Genomic DNA, 8,163 nt, shown 5'->3' with positions numbered 1-8,163 from the left:
CCTAGCGTTCCCCATAGAAACGCATAAACCCGCAAAAGAGAAATGAAATAAGGTATATCTCACAGGTATAAGCCTGTGAGATAGACCTCCTCTTTTCTTGACAAACAAGGAACCACATCTAATGCACTCGCGCAGGAAGAATACTGCTAAGAGCAAGTAAACAAGCGAAAATGTAAAATAAAGATTTCTAGTAGCGTTTTTTTTAATTAGCTCTGCAGAAATACGGATAAATATATATATGCGGAACAATCACACTTTTTTCAGATCCCTTGTTTATTACTCTAACAAGTTTAGTGCCAAAACCGACTCTTATTGTTATTTGGGAAGTTCCGTGACGATGCGTGGCTGCTAGCCCCGTACAACCACGTAGAGCGCAGGACGCTGCGGTTCTAGATGTACTGCGCCCACCGCCGAAGCATAGCAAAGCAGAAAAGTGGCTACATCAGGCGGTTAGAATGACAATGGTAGAAGCGTCAATATAGCACGGGAATCCTTCTCCACTTCTGGAGGTGTTTTCTCTGCTTCCTTTTTAAATAAAAAGTTGTTGATCCACGAATAGTTTCACACGCAACGGTTAAATTTGTTAATTTTTGTTCTTGCTTCCTGTTTGGCTGTTGCTTCGGCTCTCTCCCTTAGTAGATCGCTTAATTTCTCAACTCCTTGCCACTCTAGTTGTCATTTGTCAATTTTGCATGAAAAGTGCTGTTTAATTAGAGAAAATCCAGACGGGTGACATTCATATTCCTTATGGGTTTAACAGTTATTGCAGGGTTTGATCATGGACACTGTTTCACGTGATGTTATCTACCACCATATCGAACCCATACCACGGTATATGGTTTCGAGGATATGCCAGCGTCGCGGCGAGCAGTCACTGGAGGAAATAAAGAATCAAAAAGAAAAAGTCTATTTATTTATTTATTTATTTATTTAAATACCTTCAGGGCAAAGAGCGATGGAAAGAAGACTGCTAGGCATAAAATGAAGAGACAGAAAGAAAGCCATCTGGATCTGAGAGCAAACGGGTATGGACCTCAAGAGAAAAAGATGGAGCTGGGCAGGTCATGTAATGCGCCGATTAGATAGCCGTTGCACCATTAGAGTTACAGAGTAGATACCAAGAGAAGGGAAACGCAGTCGAGGATGGCAGAAGACCAGGTGGAACAATGGAATTAGGAAATTCGTGGTTGCTTGTTGGAATCGGTTGGCGAAGGACAGGGGTAATTGGAGATCGCAGGGAGAGAGGCTGATGATGATGATGACCTTCAGGGCCCTAAGCCATTACAGAAGGGACTGGAATGCATGAAAAACAAATGTATTAACACAGAAATGCGGCAATACAGAAAACAGAAACAGAAACAACAGTTAACTATGTTGCAACAAAATGCAGATTACTGAATATATATATATATCAAAAGCAGATTTATGCGAGTCAGTGCTGGCAATTTCGGCAACTGAAGTGGGCAGGCGGTCCTCCCTCATTTGTTGTAACTCATCCCCAGTGTTGCTGAACCGGACAATGTCAACTGCAAATTTGATGTTGCTGAGATATTCGCCGTTGATCCTTACTCCTAAGCCTTCCTAGTGTAATAGCTTGAATACACCTTCCAAGCATGCGGTGAGTAGAATTAGAGAGATTGTGTCTCCTTGTCTGACCTCTTTTATTATAGCTATCTTCCTGCTTTTCTTGTGGGAAATCAGGTAGCTGTGGAATCCCTGTGCATACTTTCCAAGGTATTTACGTAAGCGATATGTACTCCTAGATTACGTAATGCCTCTGTTACTGCTGGTATCTCTACTGAATCAAATGCCTTTTCGTAACCTATGAAAGCCATATAGAGAGACTCATTGTATACATTGCGGATTTCTCGATTATCTTATTGATGACATCGATGTGGTCTATGCTAGAGTATCCCTTCCTGAAACCTGCCTGTTCCCTTGGTTGACTAAAGCTCAGTCTTACCCTCATTCTATTGGAGATTACCTTGGATAACGTTTTATATATTACTCGGAGTAAGCTAATGGGCCTATAATTTTTCAATTCTTCAACGTCTCCCTTTTTGAGGATCACCATAATGTTTGCATTCTTCCAGTTTTCTGGGACCCTTGCAGTCGATAGACATTTTGTATGGAGAGACGCCAGTTTTCCAAGCATTATGTCTCCTCCATCTTTGATTAAATCGACTGCTATTGCATCTTCTCATGCCGCTCTTCCTCGTTTCATGTCTTGCAAGGCCCTTCCGATCTCATCGCTAGTTATAGGAGGTGTTTCTGTATCTTGTTCATTACTGTTTCAAATGGAAGTATCCCGAGTCCTCCGGGTACTGTACAGGTCAGCATAGGGTTCTTCCACTCCTTTTACTATATCTTCGAGATTGCTGATGATATTACCCTGCTTATCTTTCAGTGCGTACATCTTGGTTTGTCCTATGCCAAGTTTCCTTCTCACTGACTGCAGGCAGCGTCCATTTTTTACGGCTTCAATCTTTCTCATGGGGGCATGCTGTCGTCGTCACGCCTTCTACTCGCATCCAGTGTTCCAGCTTGTCTAGCATGGGCTAGTATAGGTACGTGTTCGTGGCCGTGATGCCATCGTGGTCGTTTATTCGTTGTCATTCCAGCTTTGTCACCAGAATTCGTGATGCCATCGTCATTTTGCCATTGTCGTCACACAGTCGTCATCATGCTGTCATCGTCACGTTGTCATCGTCACGCTGTTGTGATTACACCATCGTAATAATATGAGAATCGACATTTCATTGTAGTCATGTCGTAGTTATCACACCACCTTTGACGTTTCATCTATGTAGTTCCTTCTTCATCATTCCGTCGTCACTGCGTCGGCGTCATACAGTCGTCATCATGCCGCTATATTGATGGCGGCATGACCATGATCATGATGACCATGACATGCGAGTACCATAGCAAAGTGGGACGATATCGGAGTATGTGACATACAGCCGAAACAAGCAGTCTCACTATTACCATTACAAACGTTAAATAAACGTTACTTCAGAAATACGGCCTGTCGCTACACTGCTCGACTGCTATTCGTATTACCGTTGACAGTCATCATAAAATGACTTCTGCCATAATATTTTAGTAATTACTCAGTTACTTTTGTGGAATAGTAACTGGTCACTGTAATCAATTACATTTTAAAATGAGTAATTGTAATCAGTTACTTTTTTTGTAAGGGGTACAAGTCTGCTTCCCAGTGAACCACCGATATCCTATCAACATCCAGGTATGATCCATTCGTACACGTTTCGTCATAACATGTAAAGGATATCCTACTGACTTATATTTTGCAAATATCAAGTAGCCGATGTGTTATTGACGTTCATTCTACTTTAACTGGCATTAGACTCTACATGGACATTACATACTGACGTTGTAGAGATGTACGCACTGCGTCATATAAGTTGGCTACATTTGAAGTTTTCTTGAAGATTCATTTATGATGACGTATCGGTTGGGGGACGTAATTAATGTTTAGTAGTTCAATTCTCATGCAGCTAGATCTTTGAAAGCACTAAATTTTCAGAGATTTATTGAGCATGAAGCGCCATTCACATTTAACGGGGTACTTCGATTTTGCAAAAGCAAAAGCGGAACCATATGCTCAGGTTAGACAGTGAAAGATCATTGAAAATCTTCTGTTTTGTTCCTAAATGTGGCAGCCCGTGGCTATGCGTTGCGATGCTGATCACGCGAGATCTAATGTATGACTTTTGAAACAACACGACAAAAATTTTTTTTCTGACCACAAATGAATAGTTAGCCCTTCTCCTACAGGCCTTTGTTTTCAGTTTCCGTAGGACTGCAATATGTTTTCTCATTTTATCAAATTATAGTTCGAAACTATCATGTCTGCAACTAATACGTATACCATCAACTCCGCCTATATTAGGATACAATTGACTTTTAAATTTTCAATAATTTAATTTGCTCATTGTGCCAGGTGGAAGGTCCATGAAAACGAGTATGTGCTGGGCTTTCTTATCGTAAATGCATTAATGTGTCCACACGCTGTATCTTACCTGGCTATGTGGATGTTCTGTCATAAAGCCTGTTGCTAACATAATATTAAGTTAGTCCTTCATAGACCATCTACTGCGGGACCTGTAAGTATAGCGCAAATATACGTTAGAAGTTCTGTAAACATGTGCATGCCTAAAGTGAGCGTCTATTAAAGGTCACATATGGCCAGCTGCGATATCTTTCAACATTACGGCGACGTGATTTCGATGGAACTTGGATTATCCATGTTATGTGTTCATAATGGTGTTTGGACAAATCAGGATATCTATAGGCTGTGTGAAATGCCCAAAAGATCATGTTCTATGGACATCAATGAAACATAAATGGTTATCTGGACCTGTTGAGTGACAGCGCATTACGCCGGAGCTGCGTGTCAAGCCGTTCTTTCACCTGCTGTCGTTTACAATGACTGAGCTAGCGACATGTAAATTTGTCCAAACCTTCAGAGGATATGTCACATATCCATATTTCCGATTTCCTTACATCTTATTCAAATGGTGCAACACACTGTAGGCCGGGTGCAAGCACCCCGCCGTACAGTGTGCGTCCTAGAAACTGTATTCTATGACACTGTAGTGTAAACTTTCCGCTCCTTAATCAAGTCTGATTGACCCTTTTGCTCTTCCTTTTTCCTTTATTTCGCAATAAGAATGAAAACACAGCTTGTCACGTTTTTGGTTATGTCGTTTCTATCGGAGTGCGAGTGACGGGAACCTCCGCGAACCGCTGCTGAAGTAGGCTACTCTTAATTTCGAGAGTAACGTTGACTGAGGCAAAACGACAGATCTTCAGGCAAGAAATGGATCGGTGGTCCTGAAGTGCCGTCTAGCTTCAAGTAGTTGACTAGCACGGAAAAAGACGCTCTACTACGAGTAGTTCATGCAGCTGAAACCAGATGGGGCATTTGTACGCATCGAGTAAGGCCCAATATAGTGAATTTTCGTCAATTAGTCGATTATACATTTCAATTTTTTTTGTGCAAATAATGTCCGCCTCCTCGAGTAAAGACCAGGTCGTGGACTAGAATTGTGTTATCTGCGACAGGCAATTTCTGAAAAAAAAAAATTGAAAGTGTTGGCTGAAACACCCGGTATCTACGCGCTGAAAACTTCTTTAACATAATTATGCCGAGAAAGCGATTGCTATAAATTTTCACTCTGATTAAATCCTTAAAGCTGATTTCGCAAGTTTCGTTTATATATGATGCAATTACTGAAGTGTCGCTCGAAGCTGCTCCTCGTTAACAAGCCTTCTAAGCCGTATTCATGGTGCATGCAGTGTAGGAGAGTTGAAGAAACTTCGCAACTTTCTTGTATCCGATCGCGAACTACAAGAACTATAACAAGAACAAAGCTAGAAGCAGCGCAATATACTGCTAGCATTCCTAGGCCCCGAAGAAAATCGAATTCGGCTGTCTCATATTGGACACAAAGTTCCTCCTAAGACCATGAAATACCAGTCACGTGGGACAAAAGGGGCCAAGACAGAATCGAAGCTGAATCGCAAGCGATAACAGCACGGTGTGGTTCACGCAATATTTACGAGTGCGCTGCAGCCCAAGGCAAGGAAATAGGACGGGCACTTCACCTTATCTTTCGTGCTACAGTACTCGTAATGAACATTAACAAAAAGCCCATTTGTCTGCTCTCTTGTCTGCAGCATTCTTGCTAAACGGGAGCCAAATACCACAGTGACGGCTGTCTAGAGGATATAGGCAATGTGCGCAGACATGGCATTCCCACCTTTGTTCGCATCCTGCAACATTTGCTAGTTTCACGCATGACGACCGATACCGATGCCAGGCACCCAAAAGCAAGATTTGGTCTCCAACTTTCATTGTAATACTGCTCTTAACTCCTTAATTGCAACCTCACTGAAAAGGCGCCTGACGTAGCCATAGCGACATGCCAATGAGCTTGAAGAGCAAATTAGTGCCTCCCACTCGGCGCTCTCAAATGTAAAAAATCGCAGTTCCACCGGAAAGGCGAAGCCCCGATTGCGAGAGCAAATTAATAGACAGTTGTACGAAGTAAGGACAGCACTGCATGCACTCTGCAAACATCGCAGATCGCTTTGAAGATGAGGCCCGCGCGTGCGCGCACTTCAGCCGCTTTCAAAACACGCGAGCGCTGGCAACGCGTCCCTACGGCGTCCGCCAAATGCGTCTACTAGGGCGTCTACTACTGCTACTCAAGGAGGTTATATAAAAACTTTTCTTTAACCTCCTTGCTGCTACTACGTCTATTAGGCTCGTGGCCAACGCCGTAGTAGACGCCGCAGTTGTGTCCTCTCTGTAAGAAGCGGCCGGCGAGAAGGACATCGAAGCCGCCGGAGAACGCCCCTCCTCCCTCGCCTCACCCCTCTGCGTCGCGCGCAACAGGAGAGGGCACGCATCCGGGATCCGGGCCACGTTCCTCACTCGCGCACGCGAGATTGACCCGCGTTCACCGGCTCACCCTCACAAGCTTTCACCCATACGGAACCACACGGTGACGCTGACGCCGACGGCAGAAATCCGCCCGTAGTGTCCATATAATTGGTATCGGAATAGAACTCAGCTGCTCTCCAAATTAAAATCATACAAACAAATTGCTGCACACGCAGTGCCAAGTAAGACAACAAAGCATGATACTTGCCTAACAGAGGACAGCGCAACCGAAAAGACTGACAAACACATGACTGCCCAAACGAGCACAATTACGGAATTATGCACAGCCCGGTTTCACCCGGCAGCCTTGGCCACATGCTTAGTAATGTGACCGATGCGACAATGGTATCGTACCGCCACCTTGCGTAAGGTTGTATCGTGTTGATGGGTTGTTGAAGCGCCGCGATGGGAGCGCTTGGTATGCGCGTCGTGCGCGTTTCTGTTTATCGACTATGAATCATGTCGCGCAGAGTCAAATGCCACCCTGCCTTCCGTTGTTCTTCCGCACGCTTGCTTGATATGCCCCTCCATCTCAAACAAGAGCAGTGAGCTGGGAGTTTCCAGTGTGCATTTCGCAGGCCTTTCATTTCGGACGCGCTCAGTGTCGCATCATTGTGGCTAGACGATCGGCACGTCTGAGCAGGCGCGGTTATACACCTAGCTGTGCGCCCAAGTGTGCAGAGCCCATACGGCTGAGTCCCATGAATATTAAAGCGAGTAGCTTACTGTCTCCAGCTGTTTTTATGGTTGACAAGAGGTCGTTGGTCGGGTGTAAGCACAGTTTATGTGCAAGGAAGTCATTCGTTCGTGCTTTTGCTTACTCGCCAACTTTATTTCGCTTTTTCTCGTCGTTCTTTCGTTCGACCGCTCGTTCGGGCTATTCGCTTGTACTCACATTCATTGAGGTGGTTTCTGCACATTGTTTTTGTATACATTGTGCTCATAGTAGAATTCACCGCAATATTTTCTGCAGAGCACCGTTCATAGTAACGGCTCTACCGATGTTTTCCTTCAGTGCCATCGAAAATGGTGTTCGCACTTTAACTCGATACCTTTATTTATGTGTAATATAGAAAAAGCCTTATATATACATGTGCACCGCATAAGAATGATTACAAATTGGAACAGGAGAAATATTAACTTGTCGTCGCTAAAATAATTCACATTGTATAAGAAACTGAAAACAAAACGTGTAAAAAGTAATTAGGTCGTGCACAGCGCACAGTGTGTAGCTGCTCTTTGAATTTTGCTGCGTATCCTTCAGTAGCTACGTGCTATGGCAAGTGGTTCCATTCGACGATTGTGCGTAGTATGAAGCAATTTGCAAAATGATGGGAGTGAGATATCGGTCATTTCACATTTGCACCGGTGGTCATGACAAAAAAATTACTGCAGGGGACTGGAAGAAATCAACAGAAACAATTGAATGATAATAAACTTTATGAAAACGCGATAGTTGTTGAAATAGAGAATGCGCTGTCATAATCAACACCCGCATGGTCTACTGACTGGCAGCGCTCCTCCGAAGTCGATGTACAGCCGTTGTTCGCGTCACAAAGAGCGGCTTCAATGTTACTGCACTCGAGCACCATTTCTTCGTGGCCTGTTGCGGTGTCAACTTCATTTGCAATCGTTCGTCTCTTCTGACGTGAGGTAAACACCGCAAAAGGCTTCTTTTTCCTAGCCGAACT

The sequence above is a fragment of the Dermacentor albipictus genome, chromosome 3, assembly GCF_038994185.2.
Source record: "Dermacentor albipictus isolate Rhodes 1998 colony chromosome 3, USDA_Dalb.pri_finalv2, whole genome shotgun sequence".
Lineage (NCBI taxonomy): Eukaryota > Metazoa > Arthropoda > Arachnida > Ixodida > Ixodidae > Dermacentor > Dermacentor albipictus.
This window is presented reverse-complemented; position numbering follows the sequence as displayed.